The following is a 26464-nucleotide window of genomic DNA, read 5'->3' on the forward strand; positions in this document are numbered from 1 at the left end:
AGGCAGAGGTTGCAGTGAGCCGAAATTGAGCCACTGTCCTCTAGTCTGGGAGACAGAGTGGGACTTGATCTCCAAAAAAAAAAAAAAAAAAAAAGGGAATTTTATTGCATACAAACTTAAGAGAATAAACAAACCACATGCAGCACCCCACCCCACCCGACCCCCTTCAGACCTGGTACAGAGACCCCCAGGACTGGGAGATGTTGCTTTGCAGGGAAGGCAGACAGACCTGCAAGTGCACCAGGCAAGGATAGCCCGGTCTGAACTCCAAGCTTCCATGCTAACCTGGGGGACTCCAAGTAACAGACGCTGTCAGTCTTCTGTTTCCTGTCTGTAAAACTGAGCAGCTCACCCAGGCACGGTGGCTCACCAGGTCAAGAGATCGAGACCAGACTGGCCAACATGGCAAAACTCTGTCTCTACTAAAAATGAAAAATTAGCCAGGCATCGTGGCACACACCTGTAATCCCAGCTACTTAGGGGGCTGAGGCAGGAGAATTGCTTGAGCCCAGGAGGCGGAGGTTGCACTGAGCTGGGATCGTGCCACTGCACTCCAGCCTGGACAACCGAGCAAGACTCCGCCTCAGAAGAAAAAAAAAACAGGATTAAAAAGTGCTTTTCTGAAAGGAGGGCTCTAGTTAAGGTAAACTATGGGTTCTGTGACTTGTGCTTTACACTTAAGAGAACAAAGCAGCAAGACCAACAATCTTAAAGGAGTAATACAGAGTCCACGTGGGGTACACTACCCCTGCATTCACATCTACTGGAGAAAAGAAGCTGTTCCCAGCTCAGAGTAGGGGAAAGTTAATACACAGCTATTCAAGGGTGTTTTTTTTTTTTTTTTTGAGACGGAGTTTCGCTCTCTTGCCTGGGCTGGAGTGCAGTGGCCAGATCTCAGCTCACTGCAAGCTCTGCCTCCCGGGTTCACGCCATTCTCCTGCCTCAGCCTCCCGAGTAGCTGGGACTACAGGCGCCCGCCACCACGCCTGGCTAGTTTTTTGTATTTTTTAGTAGAGACGGGGTTTCACAGTGTTAGCCAGGATGGTCTCGATCTCCTGACCTCGTGATCCGCCCATCTCAGCCTCCCAAAGTGCTGGGATTACAGGCTTGTGCCACCGCGCCCGGCCTTCAAGGGTGTTTAATGTACAGACAGTTAATCTTGAGAAATCTAAATTGTGTGGCTAGTACAAAGCTACTGTTTAAAATATTTTTCATACTAATACTTCCTGGAGGACCTTCCTTGGCCCCATGTTTAAATTTTGATTAAATGTCAAACTAGTAAAACTATTTGTCTATGCATGGATGGGGAGGGGGAGAAGACGCCTAGGCGACACAGTGCCAGATTCAAAACTTCCTTGTAGCTCTGACAGTAAACACTTTCAGATTCAGAGGGGAAAAGTAGCCTTAAACAGGGCAATTCAGCCCATCTATTGAGATCATCTTATTAAAATGAGTAACTGTCATTACAATAAAATACAACAATACAATAAAACACAACAAAGCCACGAAGGAAAAAGGCTGCCCAGCATTCTAGCACCTATTTGCACAATTAGCCCACAGAGTTCCTTACAAACAACATTCCCCTTATACACTCTATGTTCTGTTTTTGATGGGGCACTGTATACAGAACCTACCAGCCACCCTTAACTGTGATGCGATAACCAGAGCTCACAAAACCACTTCCCAACTGTTTCTGTCAGGATGTTTCCAGTTTTTGAAGTATCAACATTACAGGGTTGAGAAGGACCAGCAAACATTTGACAGCTAATTATTACAAAGTCCCTGATCAAGATGCCAGCAAGAACATTCACCACAACAGACTCCAGGCAGAATGCTTGGAGTGATGCCCTCTGAGACCCAAAGCACTTGCTCTCACATATGACCACCAAGGTAGGATGAAAGAGCTCAGGGTACAAAGAAATATCCACTCATCCGTCATCACTACCTCCTCTCCAGAGGTAAACCCAAAGTCCCTCTGATCGCTGACTTTTTTACACTTACCACATAATCCCAACCCACTCTATTCTGTCCCAAGTCATTCACAGAAGGCATACGGTGGTTACACAAATGCTGACGACCACCAGGTCCCCCCGATCTCCAGCCGTCTGTTTGTTTGCCCACAGGAACACACATTGTGTGCCTGGCAATAACTAAACAAGCTTTTCTGCCCAAGGAGGCTGAGCTCACTCAGTGCCTTGAGGCTCCCCACCATGGTTACAAGTGCTGGCCTAACTAAACTGTACCTGGAATCAGCTTTGTGACTGTGCGGGGGTGGGGGGGCGGGGGGAATGAAACAGTTAAAACACATTCTTATGGTTTCGTTTCTATAATAAATGCATCACATATCACATGAAAACAGCTCTAGGACTGACTGAGCACCTGCCCGCTATACATTTTCCAGGCTGCCAGTGCCCTGCCAGGGGATGTGCTGAGCAGCCAAACCCAGCCTGGCCATGATGCCTGTAGTAATTTGGCAGGCAATGTACGAGCAGCAACTTTCTCAGTTAAGTGCCAACTTTCCCTGAGTGTCCACATGCTTAGGGAACAAGGTTGGACTTAAACCAACAAGCAATTACTGAATGCTTACTGAGACATGGGGCTCAACGTGTCTGTATGCTGTATTCCGACCTCACAAAAACCTTGCACATGGCAGGGATTAGTGTCTCAGTTTTGCAGCCAAGGAAGCTGATGCTAGAAAAAAATCAGTAATTCACTGATGCTAGAAAAAAATCAGTAATTCATTCAGTAAGGTCACACCTGACTCCTCACCTTATACCTCCCCAAAATCATTTCCTGATGGATCAAGGGCATAAATTGGAAAGGCAAAATCGTACAACTTTCAGAAGAAAATACAGAATATATTTCACTTCAGGATAGTGTTCTTCTCACCAACCGTAAAACAAAGATTCATAAATTCACCTACATTAAAATTAAGACCTTTTTTTTTTTTGAGACAGAGTTTCGCTCTTGTTGCCCAGGCTGGAGTGCAATAGCGCCATCTTGGTTCACCGCAACCTCCCCTCCTGGGTTCAACCGACTCTCCCGCCTCAGCCTCCTGGGTTGCTGGGATTACGGGCAGGAGCCACCACGCCCGGCTAATTTTGTATTTTTAGTAGGTACAGGGTTTCTCCATCTTGGTCAGGCTGGTCTCACCTCCTGACCTCAGGTGATCCACGTGCCTTGGCCACCCAAAGTGCTGGGATTATAAGCATGAGCCACAGCACCCAGCCTGAAATGTTACTTCTTAATAAGACTTGAAAGGTGAAACTGATTCACGGGCTGCAGAATGGATGTTTTAGCATGCATGAAAACATTCATCTCCTTGTACATCTCCGTCAGAGGTCTTGGGTGACAAGGTGCATTATCAATGAGCTACAATATTTTGAAAAATATCTTCTACTAAGCAGTAGCTCTCAACAGTGGGCTTAAAATATTCTGTATTTTATATTCTGTATTTTAAATGATGCTGTAAACAGATGTGCTGTCACCCAGACTTTTTTTTCCCTTTACAGAGCACAGGCAGAGTAGATATAGCATAATTTAGATTCAGCATAATTTTTAAGGTCCTTGGATATTCAGAATGGCGAACGAGTAGTAGCTTCAACTTAAAGTCATCAGCTGCAGTAGCCCCTAACGAGAGGCAGCCTGTCCTTTGAAACCAAGTATTGATTTTTCTCTAGCTATAAAAGCCTAGATGGCATTTTCTTCCAATAGACTATTTTGTCTACACTAAAATGTTTACTGTAGCCACCTTTATCAATTATCTTAGCTAGATCTGGATAAGTTGCTACAGTTTTTCCATCAGCACTTGCTGCTTCACCTTGCACTTTTATGTTTTGGAGATGGCTTCGTTCCTTAAACCTCATGAACTAACCTCTGCTGGTTTCAAACTTTTCTTCTGCAGCTTTCTGACCTCTCTCAGCCTCCAAATAATTGAATAGAGTTATTATGGCCTTACTAGATTAGACTTTGGCTTAAGGGAATATTGCAGCTGGCTTGATCTATCCAGACCACTACAACTTTCTCCATATCAGCAATAAGGCTGTTTCACTTTCTTATCACTTGGGCATTCACTGGAGTTGCACTTTTAATTTCCTTCAAGAACTCCTTTGCATTCACAATCTGGCTATCTTGCTCTGTCATCCAGGCTGGAGTGCAAGTGGCATGATCACAGCTCACTGCAGCCTCAACCTCCTAGGCTCAAGCAATCCTCCCATCTTAGCCTCCCAAGTAGCTGGGACCACAGGCGTGTGCCACCATACATGGCTACTTTTTCCACTTTTTTGTAAAGACGGGGCCTCACTATGTTGCCCAGACTGGTCTCAAACTCCTGTCCTCAAGCGATCCTCCCAAATAAGCCTGCCAATATGCTAGGATTACAGGCATGAACCCCACACCTGGCCATTTTTAGCTTCTGACTTGGTGTAAGAGACGTGAGACTCTTCCTTTCTTTTTTTTTTTTTTTTTTTTTTTTTTTTTTGAGACGGAGTCTCGCTCTGTCGCCCAGGCTGGAGTGCAGTGGCGCGATGTCGGCTCACTGCAAGCTCCGCCTCCCGGGTTCCCGCCATTCTCCTGCCTCAGCCTCCTGAGTAGCTAGGACTACAGGCGCCCGCCACCGCGCCCGGCTAATTTTTTGTATTTTTAGTAGAGACGGGGTTTCACTGTGGTCTCGATCTCCTGACCTTGTGATCCGCCCGCCTCGGCCTCCCAAAGTGCTGGGATTACAGGCTTGAGCCACCGCGCCCGGCCAACTCTTCCTTTCATGTGAACACTTTAAAGGCTATTATAGGGATATTAATTGGCCTAACTTCAAGACAGCTGTGTCTCAAGGAATAGAGAGTTCTGAGGAGAGGAAAAGAGATAGGAAATAGCCGGTAGCTGGGGCAATCAGAACACAAACATTTACAGATTAAGTTCACCTTCTTATATGGATATGGTTTGTGGTTCCCCAAAGCTATGATAATGACACCCAAAATCATTGATCACAAATCATAACAGATATAATAGTCTGACACACTGGTCACATTACCAAAATGTGACACAGACATGAAGTGAGCACACGCTGTTGGAAAAATGGCACTGATAAAGACTTGTTCAATGCAGGGTTACCACAAATCCTCAATTTGTAAATTAAAAAAACTGCAATTATCTGCAAAGCACAATAAAACGAGGTATACCTATACATGCAACAAAGACAAAACTAGTAAACTCAAAATTCAGGATGGGCAAGGAAATGAAGTAGGCAAAGGAACACACACAGGAAGCAGAGGCAACTGAACTGATCAGGCCAAGTTTCCTCAAGCTGAGTGACACAAATCACAAATCAGAATCACTCAAAATTGAAGGGCTAACCAAACCACTGCACCGCCCATCACCTACAGCATGTTCAGTGAAGTAAGAGCACTGCAGGGTGAGTAGGAGCAATTCCCCCTGCTGTGCTTGACCCTCATCAGTAACAAGCAGAGCTAACCCTGACAGGTGGATGGAGTGCTTCTGCTACCCAATCTCACTGACAGGGAAACAGGCTCAAAGATTAAGCAACCTGTTCCAGATCACTGCCAATGTCTCCAAATTCCAGTGGGTGAATGTCCATTTTGAGCTACAGTACCACTAGTCACAATGGTACTAATCTGTGCGCCTGCTTAGGTAGTATATTCCATTTTCAGCAAGTTCTAATTGTCCATATAAAACACACCAGAGGTACAGAGATCTTTAAGCACAAAATGCAACACTGAGTCTATCTCATGTCCTTTCCAGGACAAGACAATGCCAAAAACGGAAACGAGTCTGGGCGTGGAAGTGAGCACCTGTAGTCCCAACTACTTGAGAGGCTGAGGAGGGAGGATCGCCTGAGCCCAGGAGTTCTGGGCTACATTGCATGGTGCCAATCAGGTGGCTGCATTAAGTCTGGCATCAGTGTGGTGACCTCGCGGGAGTGGGGACTACCAGATTGCCTAAGAAGGGGTGAACCAGCCCAGGTCAGCCAGATGCGGTGGCACACACCTGTAATCCCAGCATTTTGGGAAGCCCTGGCGGGCAGATCGCTTGAGGCCGGGAGTTCGAGACGAGCCTAGCCAACAAGGCAAAACCCCATCTCTCTTAAAATATAAGCATTAACTGGGCATAGTGGCAGGCATCTGTAATCCCAGCTACTCAGGAGGCTGAGGCACGAGAACTGCTTGAACCCGGGAGACAGAGAGGTTGCAGTGAGCCAAGACTGTGCCACTGCACTCCAGCCTGGGCAAGAGAGTGAGTGAGACTCTGTCTCAAAAAAAAAAAAAAAAAAAAAAAAAGAAGGGCGAGGGTTGGGCGGTGAAGAAAAAAAAAGAAAGTGGGCAGGTCAAAACTCCCACGCCTATCAGTAGTGGGGTCATGCATGTGAATTGCCACTGTACTCCAGCCTGGGCAACACAGTGGAGACCTTGTCTCTTAAAAGGGCAGGTTGGCTGGGCGCAGTGGCTCACGCCTATAATCCCAACACTTTGGGAGGCTGAGGTGGACAGATCACAAGATCAGGAGACCATCTTGGTCAACATGGTGAGACCCCACCTTGACTAAAAATACAAAAATTGCCGGGAGTGGTGGCGCATGCCTGTAATCCCAGCTACTCGGGAGGCTGAGGCAGGAGAATTGCTTGAATCCAGGAGGCGGGGGCTGCAGTGAGCCGAGATCATGCCACTGCACTCCAGCCTGGCAACAGAGCTAAACTCCATCTCAAAAAAAAAAAAAAAGCTGGATGTGGTGGCTCATGCCTGCAGTCCCAGTACTTTGAGAGGCCGAGACGGGCGGATCACGAGGTCAGGAGATCAAGACCATCCTGGCTAACATGGTGAAACCCCATCTCTACTAAAAATACAAAAAATTAGCTTGGCGTGGTGGTGGGCGCCTGTAGTCCCAGCTACTTGGGAGGCTGAGGCAAGAGAATGGTATGAACCCGGGAGGCGGAGGTTACAATGAGCCGAGATTGTGCCACTGAGGTTAGGCCCGACATAGTGGCTCACGTCTATACTGTCAACACTTTGGGAGGCCGAGGTGGGCGGACTGCTTGAGCCCTTTGAGACCAGCCTGGGAAACACAGTGCATCCCCGTCCCTACAAAAATTAGCTGGGTGTGGCTGGATGCAGTAGCTCACGCCTGTAATCCCAGCACTTTGGGAGGCCAAGGTGGGCAGAACACAATGTCAGGAGTTCGAGACCAGACTGGCCAATGTGGTGAAACCCTGTCTCTACTAAAAATACAGAAATTAGCTGGGCACGATGGCGTGCGCCTGTAGTCCCAGCTACTCAGGAGGATGAGGCAGAAGAATCGCTTGAACCCAGGAGGCAGAGGTTGCAGTGAGCCAAGATTGTGTCACTGCACTCCGACTTGGACGACAGAGCGAGATTCTACCTCAAAAAAAAAAAAAAAAAAAAGAAAAAAAAAAAAGAAAAAAAAAAAAATCTGGGAGGCTGAGGCGGGTGGATCACGAGGTTAGGGGATTGAGACCATCCTGGCTAACACGGTGAAACCTCGTCTGTCTCTACTAAAAATACAAAAAGTAGCCAGGTGTGGTGGCGGGCGCCTGTAGTCCTAGCTACTGGGAAGGCTGAGGCAGGAGAATGGTGTGAACCCGGAAGGCAGAGCTTGCAGTGAGCTGAGATCACGCCACTGCACTCCAGACTGGGCAACAGAGCGAGATTCCATCTCAAAAAAAAAAAAAAAACAGAAGAAGTATAAGCTGTGAAACTGGAGGAAGAAAATAAAAATTTATAAGAAAAAAGAAAATGATGATAGAAAATTTTTAAAAGGGGGCAAAAAGCATTAGCTGAAACTCCTTAAACTTTAAACCTCTGAACCACGTGCGGTGGCTCACGCCTGTAATCCCAGCACTTTGGGAGGCCGAGGCAGACGGATCACAAGGTCAGGAGTTTGAGACCAGCCTTGCCCAGCATGGTGAAATCCCGTCTCTAATAAAAATACAAAAAATTAGCCGGGTGTGGTGGCGCATGCCCGTTGTCCCAGCTACTTGGGAGCCTGAGGCAAGAGAATTGCTTCAACCTGGCAGGTGAAGGTTGCAGTGAGCCAAGACTGCACCACTGCACTCCAGCCTGGGAGACAGAGTGAGACTCCACCTCAAAAATAATAATAAAATAAAATAAAAAACTTTAGGGCCGAGCACAGTGGCTCACACCTGTAATTCCAGCACTGTGGGAGGCCGAGGTGGGTGGATCAAGAGGTCAGGAGATCGAGACCATCCTGGCTAACATGGTAAACTCCATCTCTACTAAAAATACAAAAAATTAGCCAGGCGTGGTGGTGAGCACCTGTAATCCCAGCTACTCGGGAGGCTGAGGCAGGAGAACGGCACGAACCTAGGAGGCGGAGCCTGCAGTGAGCAGAGATTGTGCCACTGCATTCCAGCCTGGGTGACAGAGCAAGACTCCATCTCAAAAAAAACCCAAAAAACTTTAAATCTCTGGTAGGTTTAAAAGGGATCTGTGCTATCATGTGAAAGACAAACAACAATTGTTGGCAAGGATGCGGAGAAACGATGTCCAGCATATGTCCAGCAATGTAAAATGGGGCAGCCACTTTGTAAAACAGTCTGGCAGTTCCTCAAAAGGTTAAACATAGGTAATGAATGTCCCAGAAATTCCTCCCCTACGCATATGCCAAGAGAAAAGAAAACATTTCTACATAAAAAGTGTGTGTGGGCACTCACAGAGGTATTATTCATAAGAGCCAAAAACTAGAAACCAAAATATCCATGAACTGATGAACGGATAGTGTCATTTCTAAGGATACAACCAGATTTTCTGAAATTGGGGGTAGGGGAGGGGAATCAAACATGCTTCCTTCTGGAGGAGCAAACTGTGTAGTGTGGCAATCAATTCTGAGGCTCCATGCTGCCCTTCCAAGGACTAAGGGACCGTACCCAAGAATCACTGTGCCAGAGTGAAGGACAAAGCAATCAAGTCATCCAGGCAAAAGTCACAGAACACTGAGTGCGGAGAGAGGCAGAGCTTGCCAATCTGGCTTCACCAGGGGCTCCTCTCACTTCTCTGTCTCCTCAAGAGTTGGTAAGCACCCTCACACACATAACATTCCAAAACCTAAGCTTTTCTGGTTACATTCTGAAGCAATGCACAGAGAAATGTTAAGAAATGTTGATTCTGTGAGCCTTTTCAAGGTGACAACAAGACAGAAACTACTTGCTGTGGAAATTATTGTACAAAATGGGTTGGAGTGAGAAGCCCACTGATAGGATGAGTCCCTGGGAACTGATGAAAGGGTGAGATCCAATCCAGTTTTAAACCATCTCTTCTTTCTTTTCTTTTTTTTTTTTTGGAAAGAGCGTCTCACTCTGTTGCCCAGGTTGAACTGCAATGGCGTGATCTCAGCTCACTGCAACCTCCGCCTCCTGGGGAGCTGGAACTATAGGCGCATGCCTCCATGTCCGGCTGATTTCTGGATTTTGTTTTTTTTTTTTGAGATAGAGTCTCACTCTGTTGCCGAGGCTGGAGTGCATTGGCACCATCTCGGCTCACTGCAACCTCCGCCTCCTGGGTTCAGGCCATTCTCCTGCCTCAGCCACCTCAGCAGCTGGGACTACAGGTGCCCGCCACCATGCTTGGCTAATTTCTTCTGAGTCGAGACGGGGTTTCACCATGTTAGCCAGGATGGTCTCGATCTCCTGACCTCGTGATCCACCCACCTCAGCCTCCCAAAGTGCTGGGATTAAAGGCGTGAGCCACCCCACTAGGCCGTTTTTTATATTTTTTCTTAGAGACAGGGTTTCACCATACTGGCCAGGATGGTCTCGAACTCCTGACCTCAGGTGATCCACCTGCCTCGGCCTCCCAAAGTGCTAGGATTACAGGCATGAGCCACTGCGCCCCACCTTAAATAGTCCTTTAGGCTGTCCTGAAAGACACCTGGCTGCGCCACTGTTTGAACCATCTCCCATCTCTCATACCTTTGTGTCTGTTCTTCACAGATGCCCAATATCCATCCCCAAAATCAGTTTCCGTGTGGAGGCAGGATACGGGGAATTAAAAACCCCCCAGCAGGCTTCCACATCCACGTTCTTAGTTCTAATATGTGTTCAACAAGTAAGCAAGACAGCCGGGAGCAGGGGCTCATGCCTGTAATCCCAGCACTATGGAGGCCCAGGCAGATGGATCCCTTGAGGCCAGGAGTTTGAGACCAGCCTGGCTAACATGGTGAAATCCTGTTTGTATTAAAAACACAAAAATTAGCCAGGCATGGTGGCAAGGGGCCTGTAGTCCCAGCTACTTGAGAGGCTGAGGCACAAGAATAGCTTGAGCACAGGAGGTGGAGGTTGCAGGGAGTCGAGATCGTGCCACTGCACTCCAGCCTGGGCAACAGAGTGAAACTCCCTGTCAAAAAAAAAAAAAAGTAGGCAGGTGGATATTTGCACACTCATGTTCACTGCTGCATTCTTCACAACAGCCAAGATGTGGAAGCAACCCAACTGTCCATCAACAAAAGAGTGGAATTCTGACATGCTACAACACAGCATTTGTTGCTGGAGAACATTATGCTTAGTGAAATAAGCAAATCACGAAAGACAAATTCTAAATACTGTCTGATTTGGCCAGGCGCGGTGGCTCATGCCTGTAATCCTAGTACTTTTGGGAAGCAGAGGTGGGTGGATCACCTGAGATCAGGAGTTCAAGACCAGCCTGGCCAACGTGGTAAAACTCCATCTCTACTAAAAATACATTAAAAAAAAAAAATTAGCCAGGCATGGTGGCGGGTGCTGTAATCCCAGCTACCTGAGAGGCTGAGGCAGGAGAATCACTTGAACCCGGGAGGCAGATATTGCAGTAAGCCAAGATCACGCCATTGCACTCCAGGCTGGGCAACAAAAACGAAATTCCATCTCAAAACAAAACAAAAAACAAATCCTGTCTGATTCTGCTTATATGAAGTGACTATGGTAGTCAAACTCGTAGAAACAGAAAGCAGAAGACTGGCTGTCACAGGCTGGGGGGAGGAAGGAAAGGGAAGTGATTTGAAGGATACAGTGTCAGCTTTGCAAGATGAAAACTTTCTAGTGATCTGCACAACAATATGCATATAGTTTACACTGTAAAATGGTTAGGATGTTGCATTTTATGTTTTGAACACACAGGTATTTGCATGCAGAGGCAAATGGGTTCCGCCCATATTCCTCAATACTAACGTGGGAGAATGCCCTCACAGGGCTGGGTCAAATGAAATGCTACACAAAGCAAGTGTTAATAAACACCCACTACTAATAAAAACAAACGTTGGCCAGGCGCGGTAGCTGGTTGCTCCCATTTGTAATCTCTGCAGTTTGAGAGGCCAAGACAGGCACATTGCTTCAACTCAGGAGTTCGAGACCAGCCTAGACAACATGGTGAGACCCCATCTCTACTAAAAATACAAAAAAGGGGCCAGGGGCGGTGGCTCATACCTGTAATCCCAGCACTCTGGGAGGCCGAGGCAGGCGGATCACCTGATGTCAGGAGTTCAAGACCAGCCTGGCCATGGTGAAAACCCGTCTCTACTAAAAATACAAAAAATAAGCTGGGCGTGGTGGTGCGCGCCTATAATGCCAGCTACTCAGAAGGCTGAGGCAGGAGAATCGCTTGAACCCGGGAGGCGGAGGTTGCAGTGAGCCGAGATCATGCCATTGCGCTCCAGCCTGGGCAACGAAAGTGAAAATCCGTCAGAAACAACAAAACCAAAACAAACAAACAAAAGGCTGTGCACAGTGGCTCACACCTGTAATCCCAGAAATTTGGGAGGCTAAGGCAGGTGGATCACCTGAGGTCAGGAGTTCTAGACCAGCCTGGCCAACATGAGGAAACCCCCGTCTCTCCAAAAAATACAAAATCAGCCGGGTGTGGGGGCGCATGCCTGCAATTCTAGCTACTCCGGAGGCTGAGGCAAGAGAATCGCTTAGAACCCGGGAGGCGCAAGTTGCAGTGAGCCGAGATCACACCATTGCACTCCAGCCTGGGTGACAGAGTGAGACTCACAAAACAAAACAAAAATGTAGGGCGTAGCTACTCAGGAGACTGAGGTGAGAGGATAGCTTGAGCCTGGAGGATGCAGGCTGCAGTGAGCCAAGACTGTGCCACTATGCACTCCAGCCTGGATGACAGAGACCCTGTCTCCAAAAAAAAATTGTGAATGGTGGCTGGGCACGGTGGCTCACGCCTGTAATCCCAGCACTCTGGGAGGCCGAGGCAGGCAGATCACGAGGTCAGGAGCTCGAGACCATCCCGACTAACACGGTAAAAGCCCGACTTCTCTACTCAAAATACAAAAAATTAGCTGGGCATGGTGGCAGGCACCTGTAGTCCCAGCACTTGGGAGGCTGACGCAGGAGAATGGCGTGAACCCGGGAGGCGGAGCTTGCAGTGAGCCAAGATTGCACCACTGCATTCCAGCCTGGGCAACAGAGCGAGACTCCACCTCCCAAAAAAAAAAAAGTCAGACACAGTAGCTCACGACTGTAATCCCAGCACTTTGGGAGGCCAAGGCGGGCAGATCACGAGGTCAGGAGATGGAGACCACCCTAGCTAACACGGTGAAACGCCATCTCTACTAAAAATACAAAAAATTAGCTGGGTGTGGTGGCGGGCGCCTGTACTCCCAGCTACTCGGGAGGCTGAGGTGGGAGAATGGCGTGAACCTGGGAGGCGGAGCTTGCAGTGAACCGAGATCACGCCACTGCACTCCAGCCTGGGTGACAGAGCGAGACTCTGTCTCAAAAAAAAAAAAAAAAAGTGTGAATGTCATGAATTAGTAATAACTATTTAATATATTAATATTTATATTTAATAATCTGTAATCATAGACTAAAAGCCAAGCAGGCTGCATCATTTGCCCCACAGTCTCCTAGCACATGAACTCAGCAGGCAGGAGGATGGGTGTCATCCACCTTGCTTACCGCTGACCTCCAGCACCTAGACTAGGGACCTCCAGTCCCTAGCACTCAACACAAGTAACTGCTCAATAACCAGAAACATCAAGTGCTTACCAGAAAAACCCCATGATGAGTGAGAGGGAGGAGTACACATGCCAAATTTAAGAACCTCTGCCTCAGGAACTCAGGGGCCATCCTGCCTGAAACATCGATAGGGGATATTTTCAAGTCATCTTAACCACTGGTTTACTCACTCCAGGTGGACCCACCACTGGCACCTTCTAGTACCACAGCTCAGCACTTCCCATTTTCCACACACAAACATAATGTGCCAAAATGTGCCAGTCCTTCTCCTAAAACCCTGCTCACAACATGGGGGACATGGGGGTGTGGAGGCATAGAATGAATGAAATGAAAGATGTCAGATAAAGCAAATTCCAAAGAGAAGTGGGGAATTTTCTAGGCTCCAAGAACAGAGGGCAAAACTAGAAAACATGATACTTACCTAGGTCACTGGAGTTCACTCTAGGATACATTGTTTTGGAAAGAAATGCCCTTCACCATTCCCGAGATTAAAGCAAATTCACTAATCTGTGTTCTTACTACACATGGGCCTGGCTTTCTCAAGTCTGGGACCCTGCTGGGACTCCATTTCCAACATCCTATTGGGAGGAGACCTCACACCCATCCTCCTGGCGATACCCAACACCCCCAAATCTGGTCTAGAGCCACCCTTGCATTCCAGGTTTGCACATCCAACTGCTTCAATGACAGCATCCATGAGGATATCCCACAAGCTCCACATGGTCAAGGAGCTAGAGAGACCCCATTTTCTCTAAAACCTGTCAAAACAGGTTGATAACAGCACTACTGAGTGTTCCAGGCCCCCATCAAATGCCCAACTTACCACAGGGGACAGTGGCTACCAGAATGGATAACCCAGCTGCAGAACATTCCCAACACTGCAGAAAGTCCTCCTGGACGGCACTGCTTTGGAAATTGGGTAGTAGTACACTGTAAAATAAATAAGGTCCAAACCAGACCTCGGAAGATGGAGGGAATGGGGTTTGGGGGATGTCTGGAAGAAGAATCAAATGAACTGAATGAGGCAACAGTGAGTCACAGAACCCAGGAGCTCAGGGTGCCACACAACAGGAGTGTAGGTCTTATCCTATACGCAATGCAGTTTCAGGGTAGCATAATCATGTTGCAGTCATCTATTCTATTTTGATCGTGTACTTTTCAACTGGCTTACTAGTAGCACTGTGCATGGAGTTTAATCACTTCTACCATCTTCTCTGGACTGGGTTTTTTTTTCCCCCTCACAGGTATTCAGAGCCAATTTCCTACTGAATGAGATCATATGTCATTTTACAAAGTCAAAGAAAAGATGTAAAAGTAAAATCCTTCAGGGCACACCTGTTAAATCAATCACCACCTTTCTAGCACAGGGGTATTAGGATCTTTGTGCAACAATCTCCACCACTGGAGACATTAGGATCTCTGAAACCCCTGCCTCACTCACTGTCATGTCTGCAGTATATACAGCACACACATGGGAAACTCCTCCGTTCACCATCAAATGCACATGCAGAACGCAGAATAGTGTCTGATTACCGAGTACATCCAGCACATACATTGGACATGGATGTTGACTGAGTCCCATTTGGTGTGTCTGAGGCAGGCAGGAAATTCCCTTGGAAACAGAATCCTTAAGGGGATGAGGGGGTGGGGAAGCACCCATGAGCTAAAACTCAATTCTACCTTACAGTAAGCAGCACTTCAAGGGCCAGGCATGGTGACTCACGCCTGTAATCCCAGCATGTTGGGAGGACCAGGCATGTGAATCAGTTGAGATCAGAAGTTAAAGACCAGCCTGAAAACATGGTGAAGCCTCATCTCTACTAAAAATACCCCCCCCCCGGCCAAAAAAAAAACCCAGTTGGGCGTGGTAGCAGGCACCTGTAGTCCCAGCTACTTGGGAGGCTGAGGCATGAGAATCAAGTGAACCCGGGAGGTGGAGGCTGCAGTCAGCTGAAATCACACCACTGCACTCTAGCCTGGGTGACTCTGTCTCAAAAAAAAAGCATCTCAAGACTGAGCAGTTCACCATAATCCTGAAAGATCATCCAGTTCACACCACAATTTTAACGAGCCTGGGGCACCTGGACTAAAGACACCCTCCATTTTACTGACTTCTCCCCAATCCTCCCACTTCCGTACTCACAGACTTGCGCTGAGTAGCAAAAGAAAAAATGGAAGTGAAGGCCGGGCGTGGTGGCTTACACCTGTAATCCCAGCACTTTGGGAGGCCGAGGCAGGTGGATCCCCAGAGGTCAGGAGTTAAGAGACCAGCCTGGCTAACATAGTAAAACCCTGTCTCTAATAAAAAATAGAGAAAAATCAGCCAGGCATGGTGGCGCATGCCTTTAATCCCAGCAACTCAGGAGGCCGAGGCAGGAGAATCACTTGAACCTGGGAGACGGAGGTTGCAGTGAGCTGAGACGACACCATTCCATTCCAGCCTGGGCAATAAGAACCAAACTCCATCTCGAAACAAAAAGAGAGGAAAAAGAAAAAATGGAAGTGAAACTAAATCAAGGCAACTTGGTTCTCTAGCGGAAACTTTTTCAAGATGAAGTTAAATTCCACTCTTGTGAATGTCTTCATGAGAAACTCCTCAGGAGGGGAGCACTGTTTTTACTGACCAGATGTCTGGGTGAAAAGGAGACCTGTTCAGTCAGCGTTCTGCATCCCTCTTCTGACCATCCCCTCACCCTGCTGAGCATCTCCAAGGGACAGGTAGTTGCTTTCAGACCCGTTCAGGTCTCTGTCTAAACCTCTGCTGTCCTCACTGAAGAACCAGACTGAACGCTAGCCCCCTTCCTATGCTCCCAGTTGGAAGGTCTCTTCCCTCTCACGCTGCCTTGCCTGGACGTCTTGGAGAGCACTTCTGAGCTGTACCCTGTGCTCACTGTACATCATCCAAACCATCTGAGTTCATTGAGAACAAAGCTGAATATGGTGGATTCCCACAGCTTGTGCCACAGCAGTCAGGAGCTAGCAGGCTCTGGAGACAAGTGCTCCCAACTACTTACCAGCTCTGTGACCCTGCAACCCTGCCCAAGCGACAGCTCTCCAAGCATCAGCTTCCTCATTTGCAAAACGGGATGATACTAGTGCCCAGTGTATATGGTTGTTTTCTGAGGACTTAAGGAATGCATAGAGTCTTAGAAATATTCGCTAAGACAGAACAATCAGCACCAGTGACCTCAAGCTCAGGGTCTGGGGAGAGCAATGTGGCAGTGAAGTGACCAGGTCTGCAGCTCCCTACATCACCATGGTTGACACAGAAACTGGACTGATGGATGTTTGGCTCCACCACTTCAGAATAGGCATGCAGTAACAGAAAAAAATTAAGGAAGATGTCAAGCATTCAGTCAGAAAATGTAGTTTTATACTTTACAGGGAAGCCTATTCATAGACAGCTATTTGCTACAAACCCTGAACTTTTTTTTTTTTTTTTGAATTTTTTTTTTTTTTTTTTTTTTTGAGACGGAGTCTCGCTCTGTCGCCCAGGCTGGAGTGCAGTGGCGCGATCTCGGCTCACTGCAAGCTCCGCCTCCCGGGTTCACGCCATTCTCCTGCCTCAGCCTCCCGAGTAGCTGGGACTACAGGCGCCCACAACCGCGCCCGGCTAATTTTTTGTATTTTTAATAGAGACGGGGTTTCACCGTGGTCTCGATCTCCTGACCTTGTGATCCGCCCGCCTCGGCCTCCCAAAGCGCTGGGATTACAGGCGTGAGCCACCGCGCCCGGCCTACAAACCCTGAACTTTTCAGAGTCAACAAAGATAAGGACTGCTTTAAGGTGAACAATGGGAGTGGGGGGGCGGCAGGGGGTGGTGGTGGTGGTGTTCAGAAGGTCAGGGGAAAGAGACACAGGCCAGAAAGGGTAACCAGCTCTCACGAGTGCAAAGGACATCAGTTACCAGAGCAGACAGGCCCAAAGACTGAAGATAGGCAAGCTGCAGGCAGCATGCTATGAAACTCAAAAGGGCCCAATAGAGAGACTGCTCCAACACTGGAAATTTAAAACTGCATTCCTGGGATTACAGATAGGTGAGCTATTATTTTGAAATAGACGAGCATGAAGGTGGTATTATTTCCAGGCAGCTAATCTGTCAGCTCAATGGTTTCCTACTGTCAAAAGGAAAACAAATGAAAAGTCTCATATACACACAACTCTAATACTTGGCAGCTTTTTATAACTGAAAAGTGCTTCAGAGCCAAGTAATTTTTAATGAAGATTACAAATGAAAACAACCTACACAGAGATAGCACCACCTTTCACAGAACTCTTTCACATACATGATCTTATTTCTCTTAATTATAGAATAGAAAGAGGAAATTGCTTAAGTTACAAAAATCAGGCCTGTACAGTAAGACTGCAATCCAACTGAGCAGAGAAATGGGATTAATAAAAGCCAAGACCAATGGTAAATGAATGAGAGAAAACATCCATTGGCACATACAAGTTTAATCTTCAAACTATAGAAATTACTTAGGGAGGGGTGAAAGAGTCTGTAATAGGTGCTATTCTTAGAAGTAATAAGAGTTCTTTTCCATCCTCTGACTCAACTCTGCCCCAATTACAGAAGTATGAATTATTCAAGTTTATGGTATTGTATTTCCTATTCCTTCCACCAGACAGGGATGTGAGGAAAAAGAGAGAGGCACTGTGTACACTGCTTGCTGTAGCATGCCGATATCCGTAAACATAAGCATGTCATGGTGAAGAATGGTACTTTCCCACAGGCTTTCTGCCTCAATCTGCAGGTTCAAGTGCATACATAAGCAAATGTCCCACAGCAGAGGGCACACATTAAGCCACGTAAGGGACTACAGCATAAATCTCGTAAGCCTACCCACATCCAACACCACCACATAAATAATCAGGCTGGCTAGAAACCATTCAGTTACCTTCTGCAGCAAAGGCTCCATAACAGCAGCAAATCATGGAGACAGTTTATAAACAGCAGCAGCTTCAGTGAAGAGCCCTAGTACCAAGACCCTCATCTGTGGCCTCTGCAACAGACCCAATTCTGGTACATTCTCAAATTCCTTATCCCCAGGAAAGAGCACAAGCTGACAAAGTTGGGGGCACAGGAGCCCTGGGAAGGTTCACACCACTGTTGACATGTTACCTGACAACTCTGTGAAACCTCTGGAGGATTTTTACAAGGACAAACTAAAATGGGTGATCCACCCTGTTTCCAAGTTGTAAATGTCTACAAAAGAAAGATAATGTGAAAACCAGCCTGGCACAGTGGCTCACCCGTGTAATCCCAGCACTCTGGGAAGCAAAGAAGGCAGGAGGCTCGCTCAAGTCCAGGAATTCAAGACCAGTCTGGGCAACATAGGGTGACCTTGTCTCTACAAAAAAAAAAAAAAAAAAAGGCTGGGAGCGGTGCCTCACACCCGTAATCTCAGCACTCTGGGAGGCCAAAGTGGGCAGATCACTTGAGCCCAGGAGTTGGAGCCTGGGCAACATGGCGAAACCCCGTCTCCACAAAAATACAAAAAATTAGCTGGGCATGGTGGCTCACACCTGTAGTCCCAGCTACCTGGAAGGCTGATGCTGCAGTGAGCAACTGCACTCCAGCGTGGATGACAGAGTGACACCTTGTCTCAAAAAGTAAAACTAAGCTAGGCATGGTGACACACATCTGTAGTCACAGCTACTCAGGAGGCTGAGGTGGGAGGATCACTTAAGCCTGGGAGGTCAAAGCTGCAGTGAGCCAAGATCAAGCCACTGCACTCCAGCCTGGGCAACAGAGCAAGACCCTGTCTTAAAAAATTAAAATGAAAAGTATTCAAAACCATCAAGAGGCAGGGTGAGGTGGCTCATGCCTGTAATCCCAGCACTTTGAGAGGCCGAGGCAGATGAACTGCTTAAGCCCAGGATTCCAGACCAGCCTGCCTGAGCAACATGGCAAAACCCTGTCTCTACAAAAAAATACCAAAATTAGCTGGGTGTGGTGGCCCACGCCTGTAGCTCCAGCTACTCAGGAGGCTGAGGTGGGAGGATTACCTGAGTATGGGGAGGCTGAGACTAGTTAGCCGTGATCATGCCACTCCACTCCAGCCTGGGCAACAAAGTGAGACTATCTCCAAAACAAACAAAAAAACCCAAAAAAGCCATCAATAGCCTTTTAACCAACATTGTAATAAATTTTTCTTCCTCAGAGTAAAATCAGGAAATTAATTCTGGTACCTGGTCTTTAGAGTTCAATGTTTATGCCTGTGTGCATTTTTGTGGAGAGAGGATCCAAAGCATTTGTAGCATACTCAAGGAGACCTCCAGCCTCCTCTTAAGGAGTGATGATCTAGAGAGAAGCAGGGCCAGTCCCATTCTCAGCCACTAGACTCAATTATTTTGAGCCTCCTAAAGGACCGAATATTTCCAATAGTAAGAACTGTAGGAAAACAATTATTACAGTAGAACTTAACACTTGTTTTTGATTATGGAAATCTGAGAAGGCTTTTTGTAATGCTTAAGGAATGCCAAGCAGCAGACTACAAGAACCTGAGTGCGGAAACAGCTTAGTAAATAGCAAAATTACAACTGTAGCTTTTGCAGGCATGGAAGATAGATGACTCCAGTCTCCTGAAGTAACAAGTTACTCATAAAAATATACCATATAAATTATATAAGTTACCATATAAATAACAAGTTGTTATTTATATAACTTGTTATTTATATGGGAGAGAGACCTAATATGCAAATACAATTTCAATCTTGTAAGCATTTATTGAAACTTTATATCTACCTGGTCTCTTATCCAAGATTTTCCTGAACACTTCCTCAACTGTCTAAGCTGGTCTCACTCCTGTGCTCCCTTCAGGGCTGTTTTCCCGCCAAACTGCATCCTTCAGCCTACCCAAGTGACTCCTGAGACTTGGCATGACTTCTCCCAGAGCTCCTTCTATGCCTGACACAGGTAAGATAAACAGTGTATTTCATCTTCTATGAAAATATTTGGGATACATACATCCTTAACTATCTTCAGTCTACCCTTTGTGAGTAACTCAGTTCTGAACTATTTTCCACTAATTCTGGTTTACAAACTAGTATGCCAACCAAAATTTCTTGCTTCAAGTTCGGGAGTACATTTTACTTTCAGTATAGGACTGTGGACCAGGCATGGTGGCTCATGCCTGTAATCTCAACACTTTGGGAGGCCAAGGCGGATGGATCACCTGAGGTCAGGAGTTTGAGACCAGCCTGGCCAACGGGGTGAAACCCTGCCTCTACTAAAAATACAAAAACTAGCCGGGCATGGTGGCACATGTTTGTAATCCCAGCTACTCGGGAGGCTGAGACAGGAGAATCGCTTGACCCAGGAGGTGGAGGAAGGGAGAGGGGAGGGGAGGGAAGGGGAGGGGAGGGAGGCAGAAAAGATAGACTCTGTCCCATAGCATCCCATCTAGCATGCCTCATATCAACAAGCAAGATGCTGCTGGAGCAACTACTTGGGTTAACGGAGTGGAGGGCAGAGACCAGCTACAGGCGCCATGCTTGAGGCAAGCCAGTTAAGCATTCCCATTCTGCACATGGTCAGAGATGGGCAATGACCCAACCTAGAATCCACTGCCATCAGAGAGCACTACTGGGGAAGACTCACTCTTGACCTTGAGGTCAGAACATTAGTGATAGAGAACAAGTTCTGAAGTCATTGTGAAGCCCCTAGATTCAACTGCTTCTAAGCCTCCTGTTGCATCAGGCAACAAATCCCCTTTTGCTTCAGCTAACTTTGTTATTTATACCAGAGAGAGACCTAACTAATACAACCATTTCCTAACAGTCAACTGAATAAAGTTAGGAGAACAACATCTGAGAATAATTGACAAGTAGCTTACCACACATGCACACAAATGACACTCTACATACTTCTTGTTTCACCTGTGGCAAACTACTAGACCTTCACCACTCCATGCTTCTTCAACTTCCCTCACATCACCCCCTATAAAGTTCCTAAAATACAGTGGGTACAGGGAAGAAAAGAAACTACAGATCCACGCATTTCACCTGCTACTAGAAAGCGTATCCAGAACAGTCATCATTGGGCAAATGAAGAAACTGATTGCAAAATGGCGCGCGCGCGCACACACACACACACACAAAAATCAAGGTACTCACAATTGCCATCAAGTAGCATGGAAATCAATGTAATTCACACTCCTCTGACATGACCCCCCCCGAAAGAAACACATTTTATCATGTACACAACACCTAAGATCAAAGCAAAGGTTTTATGAAATATCTTTGAAAATTGGGACACCCTCTGACATTTCCCTTTTCTCCCCTATACACCAACTGCAACCCACTAGATTTGTTTCATGACCCATAGGTTTAAAAACACACAACGAAGGCTGGGCGCGGTGGCTCACGCCTGTAATTCCAGCACTTTGGGAGGCCAAGGCGGGCAGATCACAAGGTCAGGAGATTGAGACTATCCTGGCTAACACAGCGAAACCCCGTCTCTACTAAAAAATACAAAACAGGCCGGGCGCGGTGGCTCACGCCTGTAATCCCAGCACTTTGGGAGGCCGAGACGGGCGGATCACAAGGTCAGGAGATCGAGACCATCCTGGCTAACACGGCGAAACCCCGTCTCAACTAAAAACACAAAAAATTAGCCGGGCGAGGTGGCGGCGCCTGTGGTCCCAGCTACTCGGGAGGCTGAGGCAGGAGAATGGCGGGAACCCGGGAGGCGGAGCTTGCAGTGAGCTGAGATCTGGCCACTGCACTCCAGCCTGGGCGACAGAGCGAGACTCCGTCTCAAAAAAAAAAAAAAAAAAAAAAAAAAAAAAAAAAAAACAAAACAAAACAAAGGCCAGGCAGGGTGGCTCACGCCTGTAATCCCGGCACTTTGGGAGGCTGAGGTGGGTGGAGACCATCTTGGCTAACACGGTGAAACCCCATCTCTACTAAAAATAAAAAAATTAGCTGGGCGTGGTGGCAGGCGCCTGTAGTCCCAGCTACTTTGGAGGCTGCGGCAGGAGAATGGCGTGAATCCGGGAGGCGGAGCTTGCAGTGAGCGGAGATCGCGCCACTGTACTCCAGCCTGGGCAACAGAGTAAGACTCCATCTCAAAAACAAAACAAAACAACAACAACAACAACAATTAGCCAGGCGTGGTGGTGGGTGCCTGTAGTCTCCGCTACTTGGGAGGCTGAGGCAGGAGAATGGCGTGGACCACGGAGGCAGAGCTCGCAGTGAGCTGAAATCGCACCACTGCACTCCAGCCTGGGCAATGGAGTGGTCTCAAAAACAAACAAACAAACATACACACAAAGAATTATTTTCTTCCAATTAATTGGGAGGCTAAGGCAGGAGGATCACTTCAACCCAGAAGTTCAAGTCCAGCCTGAGCAACACAGCAAGACCCCATCTCTTAAAAAAAAAAAAAAAAAAAAAAGAACCGCTTTCTCTTAAAATCCAGATTCTGGTCAATTTTCTCTGGAACCCAAACCTATCTGCCCTACTTTATATACGAAAAACTGAGGCTAGAGTGGATAGGCAACGGGTCCAAGGACACAGACAGATGTTCCCTGCTGACTGCCCCAGCAGCCCAGTATGGCCCAGACTGGCACCCACCACTGGGCTGGCAGGTTCCACCTCCATGTAGTTTTTTTGTTTCAACTCTCATGATAATGATCTGCTCCCACAAAATGTATGTTTCCTCGAACAGTACGTAAAATTTTCAAGTATGAAGTCCCCAAATTTTTCTCACCCTCTTCCTTTACACAAAACAAAACCTCAAAGGCTAATCCACCCATAGACGTGTATATGTTACTGCCTGAGAAAGAACAACTGGTGACATTAGCAACACACAAGGACATGAGAATTACTAATTCACGTTTCTGAAAATTGTGTAATACCAAGCCCAACACCACTCCCCTGGTGCTGGTTGACAGTGTACCAGTGTCTCTTGACATAAGAGCAGCTAGGAACAAATAAAGAGTTTCAGCCTTGAGTGGGGACCAAGACAAGGAAAGGAAGGTGACCACACACACTAAGTAGGAAGGGCCTGGACAGCATTTCTCACACTTTTTCAGGCAGAGAGCAAAACCAGCACTCCTTAGCCTCCATCTTTCTCGAGAGTCCCAGGCATCTTTATACAATTAGACATGAGGCCCAGGTCAGAACCCACATGGTCCCACTTTTGTCATTGTGCAGGCACACTGATCCCATTTTACAGAAGAGAAAACTGTGGCTTACACAGAGATGATGTTAACTCCCCTGAGGTCAAGGACAGAAGGGGGCGGGGCTGGGACTGCACCCGACAGCGAACTCCATGGTGTTCTCTCTCCTTTCCCGCTCTGGTACACAGCTCCACCCAAACCCAATCAACGCTGTCTGCCACAGCCCAAGGTCCCAGAAACTTCCAGCTGGGCAGAACAGGCTAACACATGCCTGGGGCAGCGGGGGTGGGGAGGCGGAGGAGGGAGGGCGGGAAGGAATCACACAACAGTCTACACCTAGGATAAATGAAAAATAGAACAAATGTCAAATTTATTCACATTCTCTTAATTTGAAGTTAATGCTTAGATTATGTGACCAACTTCTAAAGAAATCTTTCAATTGCATTTTACACAAACAAAAGGCAACAACTTTTGTGGAACTGGATCCCAATGACTCCTAGTAAGTAACTGGAATTAACTACTTCTTCTGGCCAAAAGGCCCAAAGTCAATGAGCAGTAGCCAGGCTCCCAGTCAGGACCTCCACACATCCAGTTGCCAGGATTACTCTACCAAACTTTTCAGGGAGACCTCACATCTTCCTGGGGACCAGAATTCTTTCACCAAGCCCACATGCCAATATAATTAGAATCAGGACCAATGGAGGCCAGAAAGATAAAAATGTTCCTGTGTTCTGGAAAAACTTTGGCCCCCCAGTGCCTTCTGGCTCTCTGACCATGTCTTTGTGTTCAGATAACCAGGTTTTCATAAGATAGGTAAGTTACGTTTTAGGCTTGAGGATACACTGAGCCAGCTTCCCCTGCTGGATCATTTCCCCAAACTCTGCAGCAAACATCCCAGGGTGGATGCCCCCAAAGCTGCTGCACCTCCACTAATCCCATTATCACTGTTCTTAATCTCATTAAAAGATAAAAACAAACACAATCCCGCTTTCAAGCACCTCTTCCACTGGTCTCCACTCAGAGCTCACTTGGAAGAGGTGGCACCTCTAGAAGGCACCTGGTAGGCCGTAGTATCACCCAGTACCATGCCCTGGATCAGCTGGTGCACCTCCTGGCTGTCAGCAGCTCTACTCTGACCCCTGGCTTCCTCTTCCCACTTCTATTCTTCACCTTGGGCAAGGACAGCAGTAGCTAACCTTGAGAGGGCACAGCACTGCTGCCAAGACCTGTGCTGTGTGCCCTCTGAGGCACTGTCTCACTTTACTCTCATCTGAAAGATGGGCCAGTGAAGCTATGGGAAGGCTGAGTGACAGACTGAATGTCACACAGCAGGTAACAGGGCCAAGTGTCTAACCGAGGCCTGAATGTGCCGTACTGGTGTTATCAGTTTTTGGAGCAAGGCAGCAAAAATGAGATAGGACTGGAAGCCAAGAGGCTAATCAAGCCTCCAAGGTCACCCTCCCTAGAGCATTCCAGTAAGACTGGACTGGGCTCATACTGCTGGGTCAGGAGACTTGATTTCAGGAAACAAAGTCCAACTCTGGGCAGGAGAAGGTAGAAAAGTCAAAGAGCAAGAGTTTAGAGACACTTCTTCTCACCACATTAAAAAAGACACATTTTGTTTTCATACATCATAATTTATGGGAAAAAACAATGTTTAAAATCTCACCCCTATAAACAAGACACTGTCAAGCTCTGATTGGAGAAACGGAAATACATGCAACCTTTCCAGAAAATAAGTTAAATCAAGTTTTCAAAAATATACACTCCCCAATTCAAAGATAAAACAGAGAAAAAAAACAGATGCGGCGGCAATCCCAGCACTTTGGGAGGCTGAGGCGGGTGGATCACCTGAGGTCGGGAGTTCCGGACCAGCCTGACCAACACGGAGAAACCCTGTCTCTACTAAAAATACAAAATCAGCTGGGCGTGCAGGTGCATGTCTATAATCCTAGCTACTAGGGAGGCTGAGGTAGGAGAATTACTTGAACGCGGGAGGTGGAGGCTGCAGTAAGCCGAGATCGCGCCACTGCACCCCAGCCTGGGCAACAGAGCAAGACCTCGTCTCAAAAAAAAAAAAAAAAAGAAAACTTGGAAATCATATCCAAATGTCCAAAAATAGCAGAATTAAATTATGCTATTCATATGATAGCTAAGCACCCAGTTAAAATGGAACATTTTGGAAATGTTCACAATGTAGTATTTAAAAAAAAAAAAAAAAAAGCCGGGCGCCGTGGCTCACGCCTGTAATCTCAACACTTTGGGAGGCCAAGGTGGGCGGATCACGAGGTCAGGAGATCCAGACCATCCTGGCTAACATGGTGTAACCCCATCTCTACTAAAAATACAGAAAATAAGCCAGGCGTGGTGGTGGGCGCCTGTAGTCCAGCTATTTGGGAGGCTGAGGCAGGAGAATGGCATGAACCTGGGAGGCGGAGCTTGCAGTGAGCCAAGATCACCCCACTGCACTCCAGCCTGGGCAACAAAGCAACACTCCATCTTTTAAAAAAAAAAAAAAAAAAAAAGGCTGGGCGCTGTGGCTCATGCCTGTTATCCTAATCCCAGCACTTTGGGAGGCCCAGATAGGCAGATCACTTGAGGCCAGGAGTTCGAGACCAGTGTGGCCAACACAGCAAAACCCCGTCTCTACTACAACTACAAGAAATTATCCAGGTGTGGTGGAATGGGGAGCCTGCAGTCCTAGCTACTTGGGAGGCTGAGGCATGAGAATGGCTTGAACCAGGGAGGCAGAGGTTGCAGTGAGCCAATCTCTGCACGGGTGATAGAGTGAAGACTCCAGCATGGATGACAGAGCAAAAGTCTGTCTCTAAGTAAATAAATAAAAATTAAAAACAAAGAACTTCACTACAACCCAGTTGTGTTACTCAGATACAGACAAATAAGTGGAAGGAAAGAAAATGGGATTAAGAGATCATTTTCAACCATCATTTTAACATCCTATATTTTCCAAATTCCTTAAAATGACCATGCGCTATTTTGTTTAAAGAAAAAAAAGGCTTACAATCTCGTTTTCAAATGATGTGGACCAACCAATGTTGTTCCTCTTCAGGACAAGGACAACACCAGTACAGACGGCTGCTCTGCCCTCACCCTGACTCAGAACTCTCTTCCTCTACTTCTTCAGAGTGGACTACATCCCATGAATTACACTAAGACATGTGGACATGGTTTAATTGAGGTTGGTAGCTTGTTTAGACTGAAAACAAACTGCTTTAAAACATCACCCTTTACAATAATGGAAGTGCAAGTTTGGGGTGCATCTTCTCTATGGAGTAGCATTTCAAACTGTTCTGTAACCAAGCACAATGTAAAAAAACCAAACGGTGAC

At 47.0% G+C, this 26464-nt stretch overlaps 1 protein-coding gene and 1 long non-coding RNA gene across 2 annotated transcripts in view; one reads left to right on the forward strand and one right to left on the reverse strand.

Annotated features, from left to right (window-relative positions):
* The window catches only part of LOC105495598 (bromodomain containing 4), a 99707-nt gene that overhangs the window by 66858 nt on the left and 6385 nt on the right, over positions 1 to 26464 (reverse strand). The window lies entirely within an intron of this gene.
* LOC139360168 (uncharacterized) lies at positions 1788 to 26315 on the forward strand. The gene is made up of 3 exons (XR_011617355.1): positions 1788 to 1890; positions 19812 to 19907; positions 26186 to 26315. It is a non-coding gene; the product is annotated as an uncharacterized lncRNA (long non-coding RNA).

Source organism: Macaca nemestrina, chromosome 20 (genome assembly GCF_043159975.1).
Source record: "Macaca nemestrina isolate mMacNem1 chromosome 20, mMacNem.hap1, whole genome shotgun sequence".
NCBI lineage: Eukaryota > Metazoa > Chordata > Mammalia > Primates > Cercopithecidae > Macaca > Macaca nemestrina.